This window comes from Hyaena hyaena, unplaced genomic scaffold (genome assembly GCF_003009895.1).
Source record: "Hyaena hyaena isolate Hyena2069 unplaced genomic scaffold, ASM300989v1 scaffold_506, whole genome shotgun sequence".
NCBI classification, from domain to species: domain Eukaryota; kingdom Metazoa; phylum Chordata; class Mammalia; order Carnivora; family Hyaenidae; genus Hyaena; species Hyaena hyaena.
In genome coordinates, this window is record NW_024081138.1 from 450,227 (window position 1) to 470,861 (window position 20,635).

Genomic DNA, 20,635 nt, shown 5'->3' on the forward strand with positions numbered 1-20,635 from the left:
TAGGCCGAGGAAAATGAAGTGACTTGTGTAAGGCCAAAGAGGTGAATGATGGAACCACACTCAGGTTTGTCTAGCTTGAGTCGCTCTTCTGTTTCTTCTACGCCAAGTAAAGGGGAAAGTATCACATTCCACTTGGTGTTAGGAGTGAAGGTCTAATAGGCACTTGTAGAATTGCTAAGATTTGGATTTGCAGATTGCAGAATGGCACCTTCAGGCCGGGAGGACAGAGAGAGCCCCTGAGCACCAGGTTCGGGCCGTGAGGGTAGGACTTTGCATTAGAAGATGAATTTGGAAAGTGTCATTTGCTCAGACTGTGCAGGGTCTTAAAGGTTAGTCTTAAAATGTATTTACTTATTTAGAAAAGGAGATGAAAGCGTTTCAGTAGGTCTTTAGCGCAGGAATGGACGTGTCCCACTTCGAAACCACACATCTCCTTAACAACCAGAGCCTGACCAGAATTTCAGGGCCTCATGGAAGCAGGTAGCTGGGATGCCATCTTTGGGAGGTTTCCTGAGGATCTTGAATAATTCCTGAATATTTTTGCACATCCCGCACGGTGATGTACAGCAGACTCTCACTGTACTGGAAAGAGACACTGGAAACCACACTGTGGACATGCAAGGCCTTCCCTTCCCATGCAAGACCTTTCTGATGCCGGGGACCCACCCAAGAGCTGTCAGAAGGGAACTTTGTGCCTTCCGGCTATGTATTAGCTAAACAAAGTTTAGGTAGGTTGTTTGCATAAATGCAACAATGAATGTCCTTCCAGCAGCCACAACCTTTGAAATGTGACTTGACACCTTCTCTCATCAAGGGGTAGAGCCTATTTTTCTTGAATCTGGGTTCCTCTTGTGACTTGACTTGGCCAACAGTGTGGCAGAAGTGACATTGTACAAGTTGCAGACCTAGGTTCTAAGAAACCTTGCATGCTTCTGCTCTCTCTCAGAATCCTGCTGTGCCTGGGGCCAGCCTGCTGGGGGATGAGACACCTGCAGCAAGCTGACTCCTTCCAGATGCTCTGGCCAAGTCCTTGGGTAGAGAAACTCACCCAAGATCAGTAGTCAGTAGCCGACCTACAACTGATCACCAAGCTCAGTCCAGATAAGCAGAATCACCCAGGTGGCCCAGACACATCAGCATAACTCACTACTTCTTGTTGCACTATTGAGGTTCTATGGTTGAATGTTAGATAGCACTGTTGTGGAGATAGGTAACTGGTGTCATGTAAATGCTGGATGCGGTCAGTACTGCATTCCATACAGAATCCGCATTGGGATATTTCTTTCTCAGATCTCAGTTTATTAAGAGAGACTCCCTTGAGAAAAGTCTTAGGGATTTTCATTTAGATCTCTAGAGTCAATGGAGTTAGAAACTTAATAATCAGCCCTTTGCTCATCCCTGTCCTCAGAATGTCTATCTTTGCGAGACTGAAATATATTACATTCCTATTAAGCTTGTTCTTAGGTCCTCACCCTCAATATTTTGGGCCCTTAAGCATGACTGCACTCATACCTGGACTGGTGAGTTCAGGGCAGAGATGTCCAAACTTCAGAGGATAAGAATCACTGAGGAGCTTTTTAAAAATCCAGACACGGGGCGCCTGGGTGGCTTAGTCGGTTGAGCGTCCGACTTTCGCTTAGGTCATGATCTCGCGGTTCGTGGGTTCGAGCCCCGCGTCGGGCTCTGTGCTGACTGCCAGCTCAGAGCCTGGAGCCTGTTTCAGTCTGTGACTCCCTCTCTCTCTGACCCTCCCCTGCTCGCGCTGTCTCTCTCTCTCCTAGAAATAAATAAAACATTAAAAAAAATAAAAAATAAAAATAAAAATCCAGACTCATGGAACCACTCCCAGCAATTCTGATTCAGTGAGTGTGCGCCAGAGACCAGGAACCTCCGTTTTTAAAATCTCAGGTAACCGGGGGCCACATATACCTGGAAAGAAAACGGTTGTGTTATAAGAATTTTACAGTTGTAGGGTGCCCGTAATGCCCAGTCAGTTAAGCATCTGACTCTTGATTTCAGGTCAGGTCATGATCCCAGGGTCATGGGATGGAGCCCTGTGTTGGGCTTGGTGCTGACAGCATGGAGCCTGCTTGAGATTCTCTCCTCTCTCTCTCCTCTCTCTCTCTCTCTCTCTCTCTCTCTCCCCCCCTCCCCTGCTTGTGCTCTCTCTTCTCTCTCACTCTCAAAAAAAAAAATTAAAAAATTTTAGAACTTTACAGTTCCAAATGTACTAAAACTACAATACAGGTACACACTACAGAGAAAGAAGAAAGGAAATCAACCACAGAAGAAGAAGTGGATACAAAGTAATCATGAAATCATGAATGGGGGTAGGTACAAGGAAAAGAAATCTTCTTCTCCTGGCATTGCAGTGAAGGTTCCTGCTATACTTTTATTCCTCTCTCAGGTGGAGTGTAGGCCAAATTAATAGTTCTCAACTCTGATGTACCAAGAACCACCTGGGGACTTGGAAAATACTGGTATCTGAGAATGATCCCCCACCTTGAGATTTTGATGGAATTGGTTTGAGTTGCATCCAGGACATTTGACTTTGACATCTCTCCTGGTGATTCCAGTGTCTGGCACATTTTGAGAACCAGTGGGTGGAATTATAACACGTCCCACCGAATAGATTTCTTCCTAACGGGGGAAAAACTTGCAGCCCCAATGTACCGCATCGACCTGCAGCTGGAAAGGAATTCCCAGCTGCTTCTAAGACCACATCCTTCCGGTGAGATCTCAGAAGCGCTGGGAAGGTGAACAGGGAAACACACACCCATCTCATGGGACCCCTAGGTAAAGAAGGCAAGTGCCCAGCTCATTTCCGAGCAGAGTGCTATTGCATACTGAAGTCACTCTAGAGTTCTCCACATTTTTATAACTGTATTTCTATGTATCTAAATTTCTGTGTCTATATGTGTATTTACACGGATGGGGCATCAGGTACATAGTGTCCTCTGTCATCGCCCTTCTTCCTGTAACTTTGTGGTAAGAATGAAATACACCCATGAAAATAAGACATAGGGGGAACCTTTAAAAATTAAATGGACTATGCTAGATTGCAGTCTAAACTGTGGTTCCCAAACCTTCCCTCGGAGCATCAAAATCTACAGGCAAGTGCCTTAAAAATAAACATTCCTGGAAACACCCAGATTTTCCGGATTAGACAGGAAGGTAAGAGCACATATAGTTTCCCTTTTGATGAGCTCTGCACACAAATTTTTATGCACTCAACACCATCCCTCAAAATCCTCCTTTTGAGAATCATGTAGCTTTTGGGAGCAAGTCCCCTTAGACAATATTATCCACAGAGTTACAAGGCCTTAAATCCACCCTGATTGCCTATACTCTCTGTGCTCAGTATAGGACTGGGAAACCAGATGGGGTCCAGGAGCTGACTGAGATGCTGGGAGGTGAGCAGGGGAGGGGGAGGTTTGGGGCTTCAAAGGTCCCTGCACCCTGACTTCAGGCACCAGAAGTGGTGGTGATGGAGGCGAGGTAGCTGGTACAGCCTGTCTGCTTCCTGGGTTCTGTGGGGCCTCTAGCTGCTCAGAGCTGTACCAGCCTGACTTCCCCAAAAGGAATATGCCCCTTCTCATCGTAGAATAGTAGATTCTAACTGACTCCTTCCACTGAGCCCCTGCTATGCAAAACAGGATTCTGTAACTCCTTCTATCAATTCTGCCTGTAGCCCCGAAAAGGACTCAGGAGAAGGTAAAGTGACCCCGTATCCCAAAGTGAAAGGAAGCCCCATGTACTCAGGACTGGCAACAGGGGTGACCCCAGTCTTCTTTGTGACCCTCCCTCCAGCCCTGCTACGGGCTGTGAAAGAGCCAAGAGGGAGAGTTCTTTCTTTAGAAAGGACTGGGCTTGAGTCCCAGCTCTCTTCACAGAGGCCACTCAGAGGAATTTATACTTGTCTTGTGGAGTTTAGGGAAACTTACAGATTGCTATTCAACTCCGCTCTAAAAGAAAGCACACAGCTAAACTGTGGCCCGGGCTTCCCTGGTGGGCAGGCCAGCGCTGGAGGGAGGAAGGGAAGGAGCAGGCACACCTTCCCGCCCCACCCCTGCCGTGGCCAGGAGGTGCACTGTCCTTATGGAGACCAGGAGGGGTAACCAGGCTGCAGCATTCGACGGGACACTGTCTAGGGGAGGCACCTGCCAGGGACGCCTGGGTGGCTCAGTGGATTGAGTGTCTGACTTCAGTTCAGGTGGTTCTTGAGTTCGAGCCCTGCTTCTGCTCACTGCTGTCAGTACTGCACCTGCCTCAGATCCTCTGCCCCGTCTCTCTCCACCCCTCCCCTACTCATGCTCTCTCAAAAATAAAATGTATACATTAAAAAAATAAAAGAAGAAGAAGAGGATCTGCCAGAGCGCGGTTCCCACCCCCTACTCGCCACACACACACTAAGGCCAGGCTGGGGAGAGGGTCCACAAGAGACCACTCCCAGAGTACATCTTCCGAGTCCATCTGCTATGGCCTGAGCTGTTGCCTTTAATTATAAGAGCAACAAAAGCTACAGCAGAGTTTTAAACTATGTGTGTGGAGGAGGGAGGAATGATAGCAACATTATTGGATTTGCATTTCAGGAACATTCTGGCGGGAGCACGGAGCATGGAGGGGCCCAGAATAGAAGTGTGAAGGCTGGTTAAGGAGGCAGGCAGAGCAGTACGAGGAGCAGGTAGCACCCAGTGGGGTGGGCGTTGCAGAGAGGGTGACAAATAGATGTAATTCGGGACACGTGAGGAGGAGCAGCGATCAGACAGAGAGGGGCACAGGGATAAACAATAAGACGGTGTCAGGATGACTCCCAGGTCTTTGCCTGGCCCCAGATGCCGCCTGATGGAGCCACTCACTCAGAGAACACCGGAAAGGGGCTGAGTCCTAGGGAAGAGACCATGTGTCTTTGCCTTGGTCAGTGGGGATCTGGGGTGCCTTTAAGGCACACAAAGATGTCATGTGGGTGAGCTGCAGCTCTGCTCCTAGGTGGGATGGCTTAGGAAGAAGAGGGAGGGATGAAGGTGACCTGAAAGCCAGCCTGGAGCCCAGGGCAAGAAGACACTGTGCCAGGGAAGGAGGTAGCAAAGGAACTCCCAGAGACGCAGGCAGAAAGGCCACATGGGCCACCTGTTCTTAGTGGGAGCCACAAAACGGGATAAATAGATACTCTCCCTGCCCACAGGGACTTCACAGTCCACAAAATGATAGAACTACAAATTGCAATAAGTGTTGTAAACGGAAAGACAGGGAATAAAGGTGAATCGTGGGGCAGGGAAAGGTTGCTGGAGGAGGGGACATTCTCCAGATCAGCTCCTCTCCACCGGGATGCTAGATGCAAATGGGGGCTCGCTGGTCTGGAGTAAATATGCCCCAGGATTCACGTTGATTTCTGAAACTCCTGGGTTGAAGATACCAGTGCACAGGGAACAGGGAACGGGGGGGTGCTCCCTGGTGCCCATTGTCTGCTTCCCCACTGGAACCCATTCTTTCCTCCCCAGCAACTGCCAGGAGGAGCTGAGGACCCATGGGAACCCACTGATTGTCTTTGACCAGTGTCTCCCAAAAGAAGGGTACAGAACTGGCAGATTTGACCCAGAATAAATGCGTGGCCGGCCATAAATGGGTGGAGAGAAGGTACCACAGGCCGTGGTCCTGGTGGAAGATGATTGGGCTCTTGTCCACAGCCTGGGGACATGTACAACCTGGCCCACACTGACCCCTGCGGGAGTCAAGCCCTTGTTCAGAGTAATGTGACCGAGAGGGTATCAGGTACCACTCAGCCCTGCCAAGCAGTCAGCGAAGAAATGCTAACTGGGGTTGCCATGGTGATTTTGGTGGTGAGCACATTCGGATGGCCTTGGTGATACAGCCCAAGACTTCCCCTGCCCAGGCTGCCCGAAATACACTCCAGACTAAAGGTATATTTCTTCACCCAAGGTCTCTGTCAGACTGCTTTATTAGATTCCTTTAATCTAATTCTTTGCAAAGTAAATGGTATAGTATTAGTCATATACAATCCCATTTAACCAAGGCAAACAAGAGGCACCCTGGTAAGGCAGCAACTTTAAACACTATGAGAAAGTACCAAGTCACAGAGAAGGGAGTCTTTAGGCTCTGACCTCAAACCCAGATTCAAATGTTTATTTATTTTTGAGAGAAAGAGAGCAGGGAGGAGCAGAGAGAGAAGGGATGGAGGATCCATAGCCTCCCGGCCTGACAGCAGCAAGCCCAATGCGGGGCTCGAACTCTCCAACTGCAGTATTATGACCTGAGCCCAAGTTGGATGCTGACCTGACCGAGCCACCCAGCCCCCACCCCCAGACCCAAATTCAAAGCCCAGCTCTGCCACCTACTGGCTCTGCCCCCACTTCGGTGACCTTGGGCCGATTCCACAACTTCCACCTTCCTTCAAGGTCTTCTTGAGTGGGGGCATGAGAGAACTTAGGACCCAGGGATGTTTTGAGGATTCAGTAAGATAACGCCTGTAAAGGACTTGATGATAATAGTAAGAACTATGATGCCAATGTTGACTGAACACTTAAGAGTACACCGCATCTGGTCAATGTGGTTTACATGAATGAATGAATGACCTATTAACTAGAACTCTTGGCCTTTTTGCCTGGTCCCGCCTCTCCACCTTCCTCCTTGTGCCCTTCCCACCTCCCCAAGCCGGGCACAAGGCCTTGACTGTAGCCACACTGGCCTCCTTCTTCTTACAGCCCCCACCTTCTCCCCTGCCTCTGACCACAGAGACCAACTGGTCTCCCTCCCTCCACCTTTGTCTCCCCAGCTTCTACTTGCTTTTCAGGTGCAAATCAAATGTCCCCAGTTCTTTGAAGCCTCCAGGGCTTCAGGCCAGCAGTCAGCTAGCTGCACCTTCCTCCTCCCTCCCACACACTTCCTCCACACCTGACTGAGAGTAATAAGCCCAAGCCCCAGCAATGTGCTTAAGTCCCTTAACTTTGTAAACCCATCAAATAAGCGCAGGAACCCTATAATGTAGGTTTTATAATTAACTCTGTTTTAGATACAAAATGTGAGGCACAGAAATGTTAATTAACTTGCCCAGTGCCACACAGCCTAGAGGCCGCAAAGCCAGTGCACAAACCCTGGCCTTCTGACTGCAGAGTGGGGGCCATGGCCACCACACTATGCTGCTTCTCCCTGGTGCAGGGTGCCTGGGCCCTTCTCTTCCGTGTCAGGAGAGGTGGGGGAGGGGACTGTGTTCCATTCATTTGTGCTCCCCACCCCCACCCCAGGCTCCCTGCACAGCACCTGGCACACAAGCACATGCAAACTCCCCCCCCCCGCCCCCCGCCCGCCGCAAGACAAAAATAGACTACTAAAGGAAAAACCACTAATCCAAGAAAATTCACCCATGTGTCCTGGTCTCTTTTTCTTTCTGTCCCTGATTTCTGATTGGGAAATTCCACTCTGAGTCCTGTCCAAGGGACCAAGTACAGTCTCTTTGAAGTTGATGTATAATAAAGAACTTCTAGTTCATCCAATTTTTTTTTTTAAAAAAAAGCTTTTATTTTTCCCCATGGAGAGAAGTCTGGAGCCTAATTATAAACAGAGACATAGTATTTGCAGTGACACCTTTTCCCATTGAAAGGAAAGGATTCGGTTTTTATTTTATTTTATTTTTAAACATTTACTTATTTTTGAGAGAGACAGAGACAGAGCATCAGGGGGGTAAGGGCAGAGAGAGAGAGAGAGAGAGGGAGACAGAATCTGAAGCAGACTCTAGGATCTGAGCTGTCAGCACAGAGCCCATTGTGGGGCTCGAACTCTTGAACTATGAGATCATGACCTGAGCTGAAGTTGGATGCTTAACCAACTGAGCCACCCAGGTGCCCAGGGATTCTGTTTTTAAAGAAAAGAGTAATGACAAAATTCAAAAGGCAATGGGGCTTCCAGAAAGGTCTCTCTCTGGGGTATAGCCCCATGCTCGCTCCTCAGACAGAATGTAGTGGTGAAGACAAGCAGTCCTGAGAGAGAGACTTGGGTGAAATCCTTGCAGTTAGCAAGACGGAAAGGTTGCCATGAGGGTGTTTGTCCCTTTTCTTGCCCCCCAGTTTAGGGTCTAAATTGCATATCTCCAGGATTCTTTCCTTTCTCCTCAGAAATGGATCAGGTCTGGGGCCAACTGGTCTTTTGCCCTGAGTCATCCATGTTCCTGGGCGCCTCCCCCCCTGCCCCCACTCTGCCTTAGAAACAAAAGGTGTGGCTTTGCCAAGATTAAGTGGCATTCCTTTCAAAACTCCATGCCTGGCTCAGTTCAGTGCACACAAGCAGACACCTTTGAAGGTGCTATGGCTTATTTTCTAATAAAGCAAAACTATCCAGCAGGACCGAGGCCCAGAAAACCAGACACCTTTCAGATTCACGTCCTCATCAGCTCTGTAAAAAATGGATTTTTCAGCCAAAGCTTAAACGTGTGCTGAAGCCCCAGATTTGAAAACTGTTTACAACCACAACCGGGAGAGGACATGGGAGGCGGTAAGGAAGTGTGGGGGCGGGGGAAACACTGGTGTGGGCTTTGGCTTCCATCTGCAATGACTGGGTTCACCAGCGCGCACACTCCTGGCCCCACTGGCAGCTATATGCTGAGCACACCGTTGTACTAAAACTCCGTGTGGGATCTGAAGGGGTCTGCCGCGGGGTGCCGCCCTTTGAGTGATTCATCATCTCGCCACGGAGAGGGGGCCCAAAATAAGCAAAGATCGGCGCAGAAAGGACTTGGCACAGGGTATGGGCCTTTCAAAGTCACTTCCTGTCTTTTCTTTGGGGTGTTGGAGAGAAAGTGAGGTGGCCGCTAAAGATGTCCGTGGGCAGAGAGGGGTCCTTTTCATGGTCCCCTTAACCATGGTCCCTTTGACCATGAAAAGGGAAAGCCCTCAGTGGGCCTGGGTGGCCAGCAGGACCAGCAAGGGTGAGATGGCAAGGGGTGAGTTGAGCCGTGACGAGGGGGCACAGAGGGGAGGTGGGGGAGGGGCACAGAATGCTCAACCAGGGGCCCCCAACACCACGCCAAGTGGTTTGGATTATCCCGGGTTCCAGATGGGATGCCAGACTCTGAAAGCCGTGGATGTGTGTGTGTTTGCTTTTTGCTTTAATAGGGATTTATCATATACTTTCAAAATCTGAATTTGAATATTTGGGGTGGGGAAATTTTTGCTCTTCAATTTTCAATTTCACTCCAGACCCCATTCCTCCTGTTGAGCACCAAATTCATACATTTCTGTTCCCCTCTCCCAGGCCCTGTAGGAACTTGAGTTTGTGGTCCTCACCCAGTGGGTAACAGGAAAATTGGGTGTTTTCAGAATGATGGAAACGGTGTTTCAGAACTCTCACTCACATGTACGGTTGGCAGATCAAATACCGATGCCTAGTGAAATTTGAATTTCAGGTGTACAACAAAAATATTTTTAATGCAAGTATGCCCCATACAATAAAAGTATTCACTGCTTTTCTATAATTCAAACTTAGCCAAGGATCGTGGTTGTGGTTTTGGCTAAATCTGGCCACCGTACTCATGTGGCGTATATCCGATTATTGGGAGGAAAGAGAGGATGAGATCAAGTGTGGAGGCTGTAGAAGATCCCCCAAAAGAGATCGATAATCGGCTCCCCTCACTGGGCAGATGGCTGGACAGGAGGGGACAGAGGTTCTGAAGAAGGAACGGGCAGAACACCCAGAGGCGCCTGGGTGGCTGGGTGGGTTCAGGGTTCGACTCTTGGCTTTGGCTCAGGTAGATCTGCTTGGGATTCTCTCCCCTTCTCTGCCCCTCCCCTGCTTGTGTGTGCACGTACACACACTCTCTCTCAAAATAAATGCTTAAGAAGAAGAAGAAGAACCCACAGCCTGGTTAGACATGTGGAGCAAAGACAAAAAAGTTACCCAAGAGTTAGAGAAAGACAATTCACACTGTAGCTCCACCACTTAATTAGGCAGGATTCTCCCAGCCTCAGTTTCCCCATCAGCACCTCATAATGTGTCATGAGGAGTAAAGAGATGGTGGAAAGGCCCGACAGGTGCTGGACAAACATGAGTTGTTATCACAAGGCCCCAGCCCTGTTCTTTTCCACATTCACGGCTGCCAAAGCCGTGTCACTTGCTCAATTATTTTGAACACAAGGGTGAAACGTCACCTTGTTCCATTTCCCCCATTGGCCCACACTGCTTGGACTTGTACAATTCCCCGCTACCCCACGTGGGCTCTCGCAATTGATCAGAGATTCGTTTCCCTGGCAAACCTGATGAGGTTTCCTCTGCTTTTTAGTGAGCCTTGGTAATAATATTTCTTAGGGCAGAGTTGGGGACAGAGCGCACTATAAATTCTGGCCCTGTACACACACCTAGCTTCTCTGCTCAGCCATCAGGCAGAAGCCTGCTCTGCAGATGACAAATGGCAATGGGTGCAGAGACCGACCCTCCTCTCTGCCACTTTCCACCTCTGTCACTCGGGACAGATCACGTGGCTTTTCCATCCAGAGACAAAGTTTCATTTCACCTTTTGATATCCTTTTATTTTAATAGTTCTTTTTCTTCATGTCAATTTTATGAGTCTAAACAATTTCTCTCCGAGTTACAAGTGATGGAGGCATAAGATGCTCTCCCTTGCCTGGATTTCTTCAGGTCACCTCGCCCCTGCCTTTGGCGTGGGGGGTGGGGGCTCTGCCTTCCTCACACACACCCCTAAACAAGGGGTTCCCTCCAAGACACCACACCTTTCCCTGGCCTCTGTTGCCACCTGCAGGATCATTTGGGGGAGAATTCAGTGACCTTGGATGGCAGTGGAAAAAGCAGGTCCCCAGGTATCAGAGACTACATGAGGCACAACCTAACGTCATCATCTCTCTGGAGCTCAGCCTTCAATACGTAATTAGCTGAGTGACTTTGGGCAAGTCACTTCTTTGAGCTTCTCCTCATCTCTAAAACAGTATTTAATACCCATAAAATTGCTTTAATAGTGATTATTGGTTATTATTTGATAATGACATATGTATTCACTTATGTATTCATGAAGCAAACATCACGTAGATATGAAGACATGAAAAATAAGTTTTCCTAGAGGAAATCGTCATCTTATACAGTGGCATCAGTCAAATCCACAGGACACTCTCCATTTGTTGTGACCCTTGCTACAACAGAGGTATGAACAAAGTGTCATATGAACTAAGTAGTGACTAACTCTGTCTGCTGCAAGCAGGCAAGACCTCTCGGTGGAAGAGACATATGCGCTGGGTTTGGGAAAACACATAGGAGTGCACCAGAATTTGCAAGAACACGTAGGAAATGCTCACCATGAAGAGAGCAAGGGAAAGGGCATTCCAGAGAGAGGGAGCCATGAACCAAAATGCTTTGACCCCTCTTGCTCTAGAAAGTTCCCAAAGAGTGACTGAACTTTCAGATCCTGCAGTGGGCTTGGTAGGAGAGAAGTGTAAGGAGAGAGAATTTTGCTAGCTTCAAAGCTAGAAGGTAGCCACTCACTTTGCCTGTGGTGAGGCTCAGCCCCGGCAGGAGACTAGGATGTGGAGGAAGGGAAACCAACCACAAGGTTGGAAAAAGAACATTCAGGTCAGGATCAGAGGGAGGTCTGCTTCATGACCCAGGCTCTGCCACCCACTCAGCATGTGACCTTGGCTAAGTTAACCACCCTTTCTATGCTTAGGTTCCTCATTTGCAAACAAGGATAATAATATCCTCCTAAGAGCGCCTTTGCAAGATACGAGCAAGAGAGTTAACACAGTGCCCCACCAAACGTGCTCAAATGCATTAGCCACTGGTGATACTATTAGATGTTCACCTTTAGGAAGTTCTTTAACCTCACCAAGCCCACTTTCCTCATCTATAAACTGAGAGTAACAATGTTTTCCCTGCAGGCATCAGGAATTGTGAAGATACCGTCAAGTAACAGAATGTGACGTTCATAAAAACCCAAGTTATAAATAAGAATGAGATAATCAAGCCTACGTTTAAAAATATATACTAAGTGCCTACTATTTTGTAAGGCATTTTCACTTTTGTCACCTCATTTAACTTTTCCAGACAGCAATCTTATAAAGTAGGAATCATGTTTGGGTGGGTCTTACATGTAAGAATCAGATGCTCTGTAAGCAGATAGATACTGATGGAGCTGTGAAGAAGAGAGGATCATGGGAACTACAACCAGCAAAGGGAACAGCCGTGCCTGTTGGCAGCCCCGGGCTCAGTGCTTACACTCCCGCATCCTAGTCACTCTTTCTGGATCTCTCCAGACCCATGCCTCTCAGTGCCACCTCTATGTACCCTGACAGCCCCACATTCCTATCTCCAGCCCAGCCTTCTCTAGACAACCTCTCCACTAGATCTCCTAGAAGACACCTCAAACTGGATGTGTCTCAAACTTTAGCTCTTCTGTGCCTTTCTCCACAGTCTTCCAGTCTCGGTCAGTGGCAGCTCTATGTCCACAATCAGACAAGAATCTTTTTTTTTAAAGATTAAAAAAAAAAAAACCAACAACCCTTATTTTAGAGAAAGAGAGTGAGTAGGGGAGAGGGGCAGAGAGCTCAAGAGAGAATCCCAAGCAGGCTCCATGCCCAGTGCAGAGTCCATCACAGGGCTCGATCCCACGACCCTGGGATCATGACCTGAGGTGAAATCAAGAAAGAGTTGGAGGTTCAACTGACTGAGCCACCCAGGAGCCCCAAGAATCCTTTTTACTCTAGTTTGAAATGCACACCCACTATGTGACCACTTCTCTCCACCTCCAGCACTCCCCACTGGCCTGAGAGAACACCCTTCTCACCTGGCTCATTACTGGGGCCTCCGTTTTGCTTCATTATCTCCCACTGTCCATTCTCAACATAGCAACCAATGTGAACCTTGTGAAAGGCAAATGTCCACCTGCTGCTCAAAACCCAGGAATGGCTCCCCATTTCACTCACATGAAGGCCTATGTTGCAAAATGTCTGCCAAGCCCTATATAATCGGCCCCCTTCCAACAGATAGGATTTCGCTGCCGTATGTATTGCCTATCGTCTGACTACAAGCTCAGCAAGGAATCATTTACTGGCACATAGTGGGCACTCTATAAATATGTGTTGAATGGCTAAAGTGACTGTTCAAGCATTGAATTGTAGAGTGGCAAGTGCTATAAAGAAGATGCACTTTGGTAAGAGGAAATTCACAGGGAGAGAGGGGGAATTCCAGTGGGAGGTAATAGCTCCCAAGCTAGGGCTTCCTCCACCAAGGCGCTGTGCGGAGGAGTGCCTGGCACACAGTAGGCGCTTTCATATGCTACCTGAATTGGAATCTGAGGGGATTTCGGAAAACGGGGAAGGTCTTCCCTCAGCCTCTGTCAGAGCCTGCCAGCTAACCGCACGCACCCCGCCCTCCCCGGCCCGCTTTCTTTATGTGTGAAGACTTTGTGGCTCCTTAAACTGCAAACAGCTCTCAAGGGTTGGAACAAAAGTACAATCACCCGGACTCAACGGCTCTGCCGGAGACAGGATGCGCAGGAGACCCTCCCCGGAAGCCTTACTGCAGGTGACGGAGATGGCCGTAAAGGAAGACACCTAGTCCCTCCTCACCAGTTAGGGAGAGAACTTGGGATAAGGTTGCCCTCTGCTGGCAAACCTGTGAAATCAGCGCACAGAGGAAGGGCGCGGGCATAATGGGAGCGAGACACTGCCCGACTCCGCGGAAACCCCAAGCACTTGTTAACGCAACTCAGATGGGGCGCGTCGCCAAAAAAGGCACACGGGTTTAGGGAAGGGCAGGCCCTAGGGGTCCCACTGAGAGGGGATAACAGACTGTCCGAGCCTGACGCAAGTGAACCTTTGGTTCACTTAACTCCCCTGCTCTGAGTTCACGGTGTTCCAGCAACTTCGCTTGCTCCGGCCCCCCCCTGGGGCTTGCCTCCAGGGAGCGGCATTGCAGAGGCGGATTCGCAGGTGTGGACCCCCCGCAGCCCCGTTGCGGTGTAAGCGCCGGGTCCCCGCCAGGTCAGCGCCACCCGGCCCGTACCAGTCGGGTCACCAGGTGAGGCCGCTGGCGGTCGGAGGTGCGGAGCGCCGCCGGAACCGCCGGCGCTGGCCGGATAGGGTCACCCTGGGGCGAGCCGGGGTGTCGACCCTGGAGCGGAGCGCTGGCCTCCCAGCGCTTTCCGCCCTTCCCGGGATGGGATCGGGCCCCACCGGGGTCCTGAGCGGGTACAGGGGGGCCCCGGGGGCAGTGCGGAATTGGGTGGATGAGAGGGCTCTTTCCTGGGAGTCTAAGGCTTCCTTCCGACCCACAGGCTCGCAGCCGGAGGCCGGGGAAGATCCCGCGCCAGGAGCAACGACTCGAGGTCCCACCAGCAAGGGCCCGTGGCCGTCCGGCCCGTCGCGGCCGTTTTCCTAGGGCCCATCTTCCCCGCGGCGGCGGGCGTCGCCAGGGATGCAGGCCGCGGGTGGGTGTCGGGAGTGCGGTGGCCGCGGCACCCGGACGCGCAGCGCGGCCAGGACCCCACCCGCGCCGCTGCTGTCAGACCCGGAGGGCTGCCGTCACGGGGTGCGCCCCCTGACGGCGGCGGGGCCCACTGCGACCCCACTGAAGAACGCCGCTCGCCGCGGCGCCCCCGGACCCCGGACGCAGTCAACAGCCCAGAGTGGAGACCTGGGCGCCCCGCCGGCCTCCTCCCCGAGCGTCCCCCCCACTGCTGCCCTCGACGACCCCGGGAGCTGTCGGAAGAGGCGCCGGCCTTCCCTGCAGCTGGGCACGAAACGTGCACATTTGTTCCCCAGTGGCAGCTGCGGGACCGCCAGCTTTCGGAACTGAGCGCCCCCCCCCCCCTCCGCTCAGTCTCCCGGCACTGGACTGGGATAGGGGAGGGGGTTCATCCCGGCTTGGGCCTTGGTGTCTAAGCATCAGCCTGCACTTTTTGCGCAGGAGGCAACAGGCTTAGCGGGCTCGGAAAGACCTGCATTCGCCCCGAGGAAGGGATGGTGCGGTCACCTGGCCGCCTCTCCGACTCCGGAACTCGGTGCAGCCACATGTGGAGGTCGGCGGGGGCGTGGGGGCCAGACTCCGTGCAGCCCAAGAAAAGGAGTCGCTCTCTCCCCCCACCTACCCCAGGGGGAAATAAACAGTCTCTGGCATTTTCCTGCATTCCTGATTTTCAACCAAACCATTGTTGGAGGTTGGCCACCGTGGCCCGGAATGGACGACTTCCCCTCGGGAGAGTAAAACCTGCCCCCTCCCAGGCCGGCGGCGGAGTCGGCGCCCCCCCCCTCCCCCCCAGCCCGCCCTCCCACAACAAAGCCGCTTTGTAGCCTGCCTTCCCCCGGGCTGAGGCTGCCCCACCACGCCCGGGGCTCCCTCCCCTTCGAGGGCTCCAGAGATCGCCGGAGCCTCGCCATTCTTGCAGGTCCCTCCCTGGGAAGGAAACAAAGCAGCCTTCCTCGTCGCTCCGGGGGAGTGGGAGGGAAGAGAACGTTTCCTGCGCTTTGAGTGTGGGCGCCCTTGGCGCCTCCCGGACAGCCCGGTCCCGAGGACTCCGTGCTCTCAGGTCCTGCGCTTTTGTGCGAGGTCCCAGAGTTGGCGAATGGCAGAGGATCTCAAACCCATCAGTGTTCCAGAGACATTATGTACACCTTCATACACACACGTATATATGAGTATATGCACATGTGCTTTTATACGTGTACATGTTTTCTTCCTTTCCACCACCCAGGGTTGAGAACTAATGCCATTTTGACGTTGTCCGCTTTCCATCTAGAGCCTCCAGACCTGTGGCTGGAGTGTGCTTGAGTCCGGTTCTTCCATGTGCCGCAGCAAATAACGCCCTCGCACTCCCTCCTTCACCCACCTTCCTTGTACCTGCCCCGCTTCCCTGGTTGCTTCGTAGCGTTTGGGTCACAGTGTCACTGTTTTGGAGGTCCCCCCTCAGAGACCCCCGCCTCCTCATTTAGATCTGAGAGGCGGTGCCTTCCTGGGTGTGCCCCCAGAACGGTCCTCTCCCTTCCGCTCGGGCTCCTCAGCCCTCCCGCAGTGCCCCTGGCAGTGTGTCTTCAGGCTGCCAAGGCCTGGGACGACCTGGTCGCTCCCTCTCTCTGCAGGAGGCCAGCGCCTCAGGGGTGCTGTGAACAATGGTCACCCCCTCCACCTGCGGGCACCAACCTTTGGCAGCATCCGCAGGCATTCACACGAGCTAGAGCTAATCCAGGCCCAGGATGATTGCCAAAGGCACAGGTCGTGGGTGCTGGCTGTGGGGTCACTAAGGGACCACAGATCACAAGGACAGACTGAGTGTCTCCTCGGGGAGAATATTCACATGGGGGTGTTGCTTATTTTGCGGGAGGCAAAAAGGAGGTGCTTGAAGTCGCAGCGCCATACATGACGGAATCCCCCTCCCACCCTCCCTGTTCCCTGCCTGTGCTCCTCCCTGTTTGCATTGGCTGTGGCTCACTTCTTCCTGCCAAATGACTCAGTACAGTTGGGAAATTTTGCTTATTGGAGGGAGGCCTGTATACTATATGGGTGCCCCAAGAGTCACACACAAAATCATCTGAATTAAATAAACATAAAATGCCCAGTACTGGGTAACCGATCGCTCCCAAATTTGCAATCCTTGACGGATGCTGAGTGTTTGGATCAACCAAAAGCAAGACTAGGGCCATCCATGTGGGGCTCAAGGACCCCAGTAACCCTGAGGCAGGAGGAACAAGTGAAAAACACGCAGGCTCCAACCTGGCTTAGAATCTTGGTTCTGCCACTGGCTGTGCAATCTTGGGCCAGTTAATCAACCTCTCTGGGCTTCCGATTCATCTTCCACAAAAATAGAAATAATAATCCTTTGTCTTGGCAGGGTTTCTGTGAAGAGTCAATGAAATAACATATTTGGAAGCGTCTCATGTACCGCAACTGCTCGGTTGAGTGTTCACTTCATTGTTGAAAATTCTATTAGAAACAAAGCTGAAAATGATTTCTGTCATCAATCTCTGGAAAGACAGTCCTTCAGAGGTCTTTGGGCACCGCAAGCAGGATCTGGAGATATTTAGAAAGGAGGAAAAGAAGGTAGTTATGAAGATCAGAGGGTTCAGGGACATATTTCCTTCTTGATTTCTCAGTATGAGTGCAGAGGGAGGAAGCATAGTTTTCTGGGAGCATGGGGGGGGGGTTTGGCAACATTTAAAAAATTGTCTTCCCCCCCAAAAAAAAAGAAAAGAAAAAACATTGTCTTCCCTTTCTGCTACATGGGCCCAACTCTAGTCTCCCCTCTTCCCCCTTCCATTCACCCCCTTTTCTTTCTCTCCCTTGTTTCTCCCCCACACCCACTGGATCTCAATTAGTCTTTTTGAATCTCAGTTTCCTCATGTGAAAGCAGGCGATCAGAGTAATTAATTCAGAGGGTCACAAGATAACATATTCAGTAAGTCAGCCCTATCTCCCATCAGCCGCCTCATATTTTCTTCTTCCCTGTTGACTTCTAACTTTCCCTCCTTCTCCTTCTTCCCATTCTCCAAAGAGATGGAAGGTAAGGTTGGATCAGCCACAGAGGCGAAGGGTTCATCTGGGAAATGTGTGCTTCCTTTATGTTATTCCACTCTGTCTGGCTGCTTCCGTTTGAAGACGACTGCCATTATGACTGGCTGTTAATATCTTATCACCTACCAAGCTCCGTCCCCACTAGCAGTGTCTAGGAGTAAACAGCCCCTGAATTATTTACTTTTAGGAACTTTTCACTGGGTGTGTGGTCACGACGTGGAACCCTACAATAAATAAATTCAATACTGTAAGTTGACTCAGTTTGGGGCCATGCCGGAACTCGACAACATTAAAAATGTACCAGCCTGTGCTGACGGCTCCTTGGGCAGGTTCTTTAAAGGGACTTGCAGTGTTCATCTTAGTGCTTTGTTTGGGCTTAGAGATCTGGCTTCTCCTTTTGAGGATTATCTGGAAGTCAGGGCCTGAATGCTCTAGTGTCCAACAGGAAAGACCGTCCTCACCCCCTTAACTGTCAGCCGGTCCTAGGACTCCTCTGTGGGGCTGCCTCCCTTTACAGTTCAATCTGGATTGATCGCTTGATGCAGTTGTTTATTGGGCAACTATTTGCTGTGATCCCTGCTGGGGGCGGGGGTGGTGGTGGTGGTGGTAATAAAGCCCTGACCCCTTGCTCTCTATTCGGGACAACCCTGGAGAGCTATTCCAGCTTCAGAGCTCTCCTACGGCCTGACTGCCGAGTCCTTTGCTATGACAGCCACAGCCCACTTCCTCTCCTTGACTCTGTGTCCTTAACTTCTCCCTCAGGGGTGCTCCCTGAGCACTCATCAGTAATCTTCTGTCATGCTGATCTCATCTCAGAGTCTGATCCCTGGGGGCCCAACCTGCAATATGGAGCTGCACGGAAAGTGGACTGAGACACACCTGTGTTTCAATCCTGGGTCTATCACTTCGTGGCTGTGTGACTTTGGGCACATTATTTAACCTCTCGAAATTTCATTTTTCATCTGGGGGAAAAAGATGATGGTAAAGATTAAATGAGTTTATACATAGTGTGTAAACTATACACACCATAGGGTATATGTGTGTAAACCGGGACCACTGAAGCAGCTTAACAAATGTAACTTCTTTCTCTAATAATACTTGTCAAACAAGCCATCCCAGATCCTACTAGAACTGGGCTTTCAAGTTTATACATTTAACTAGAATTTACATTTTTATATTCTTGAAAATAATACTGCATCTTTGAAAGGGGTAACTCTTTTTAAAATTCTTAGAAAAGGTTTTTATTTATTTTTGAGAGAGAAAGAGAGAGATTGAGTGGAGGAGGGACAGAAAGAGAGGAAGATACAGAATCTGAAGCAGGCTCCAGGCTCTGAGCTAGCTGTCAGCACAGAGCCTGATGCAGAGCTTGAACCCATGAACCTTGGGATCATGGCCTGAGCTGAAGTTGGATGTGTAACTGACTGAGCCACCCAGGCACCCCAAAAGGAATAACTGTTTCATTATTAAAGTTTTTAAAATTATTTTTATTATTAACATAATAAGGGTTAAGAAATCAGAGAGAGTGTGGATTTGATTGCCCTTAAATGAGCAAGCTAACCTTATGACCTAGTGAATCATTGCAAAATGTCCTCATCTGTAGAATTGGATATTAATAGTATATACTTATGACAGATGGTATTTTCCTTGAATGCCTCCAATAGTATTTCTCATTCCAGCTGCTCTTCTAAAATGGCCTTGCCATTCCTCCATCAACAGATGGAGTCTAATTCCCATCCCCTTGCATCCAAGCTGAACTCAGTGACTTGCTTGACCATAGAATGTTGCAGAAACAATATTCTGGGACCTCTGAGGCTAGATTACAGGAGACCAAGTCATTTCATCTGGGTGTGTAGCATCCCTGTTGGAGCCCAGTCCGCATGCTGTAAGAAGCCCAAACACTTGGAGAAGTTGTGGTAAAGGTATCTAGTCCCAGCCGACGGTCAGCATCACCTGCCAGTCGACAGAGTGAGCCACCTTGGACATCAGGCTCCATTGGCTTTTGGGATGCCTGTGGCCCCAGCCAACATCTGACTACGGAGGCCCCCCAAAGAATGGCCCCACTGGGCCCACTCAAACTAGACTATGACAGGTAATAATAAACTATTGTTTTAAACCATGAAGTTATGGGTTGCTTTGTTCTTCAGCAATAGAAACCCAAACACCACCTTCTAGGGCTGTTGTGAAGTGCGATGAGATAATGCATACAAATTGATTGGTAAATGATTAGTACACTTGGAAAAAATGGGTAAGCTGATTTATACGGGGAGATAGAAGATTGGGACAAATAAACCCAAGACCAAGCAGGCATGGTCTGATTCAACCATCTGTCACAATTCAGGCTCTCTACAGAATCATAAAATCGCTGAGTAGAAAGGAATCTTGGAATTCTTCTAGTTCAGCTCTCACCAGTGAGGACATTCCTTCATGAAGGTTTGTTTAATCCAACTGTTACTTATTAACCTCTGCTCTGTGGTCGAAGGTAAGGACGGGAAGTGGAATAACGAAGATAACTAGGGCCAAGGTCAGGAGCAGGGGCTCCTCACAGACCGGGCCGTGGTGGCCCAGTGTGATACCTACATTTCCCCGGCACCAATTGGCCATTTCGTTGCTGGCCAGCTCTGGTTATACACCTTCCCTTCCCCGTGCTCTGGCTCCTGCTGACCTATTCTTTGTGTACCAATTCACATTTTAAGTGCTAGTTCTCAGGCTCTTTGCGTTCTTGCTCCACATCCTGAAGTCGCCCACCGACACATCCACTTACCCACTTCGGCGCATGCTCACCCTTATCAAGGAAGGCGGGCTTTGCCTGGCGCTGCTGGGACACCCGCCTGCGGGCTCTTCGAGGGATCTGCTGTCACTGGGGCCTCAGCTCCTAAACCACCAAAACCAAACAACAAACAAGAAAACCAAACAGAAGAAAAGAAACAAGAACAACCAAAAATGCATCCAATTATGTGTGGGTCCAGAAAAATACCAGACATTCCCTTAGTTCATGTTTATTTCAGTATATGTGCTGCCAAAGCGAGTTCACAGTTCGTGTTCATTTCAAGCAACGACAGCATAATCGGCTTTCTCAAGCTCCACCAATGACACGAAGTTTTTAACAGGCTGGAGGTTT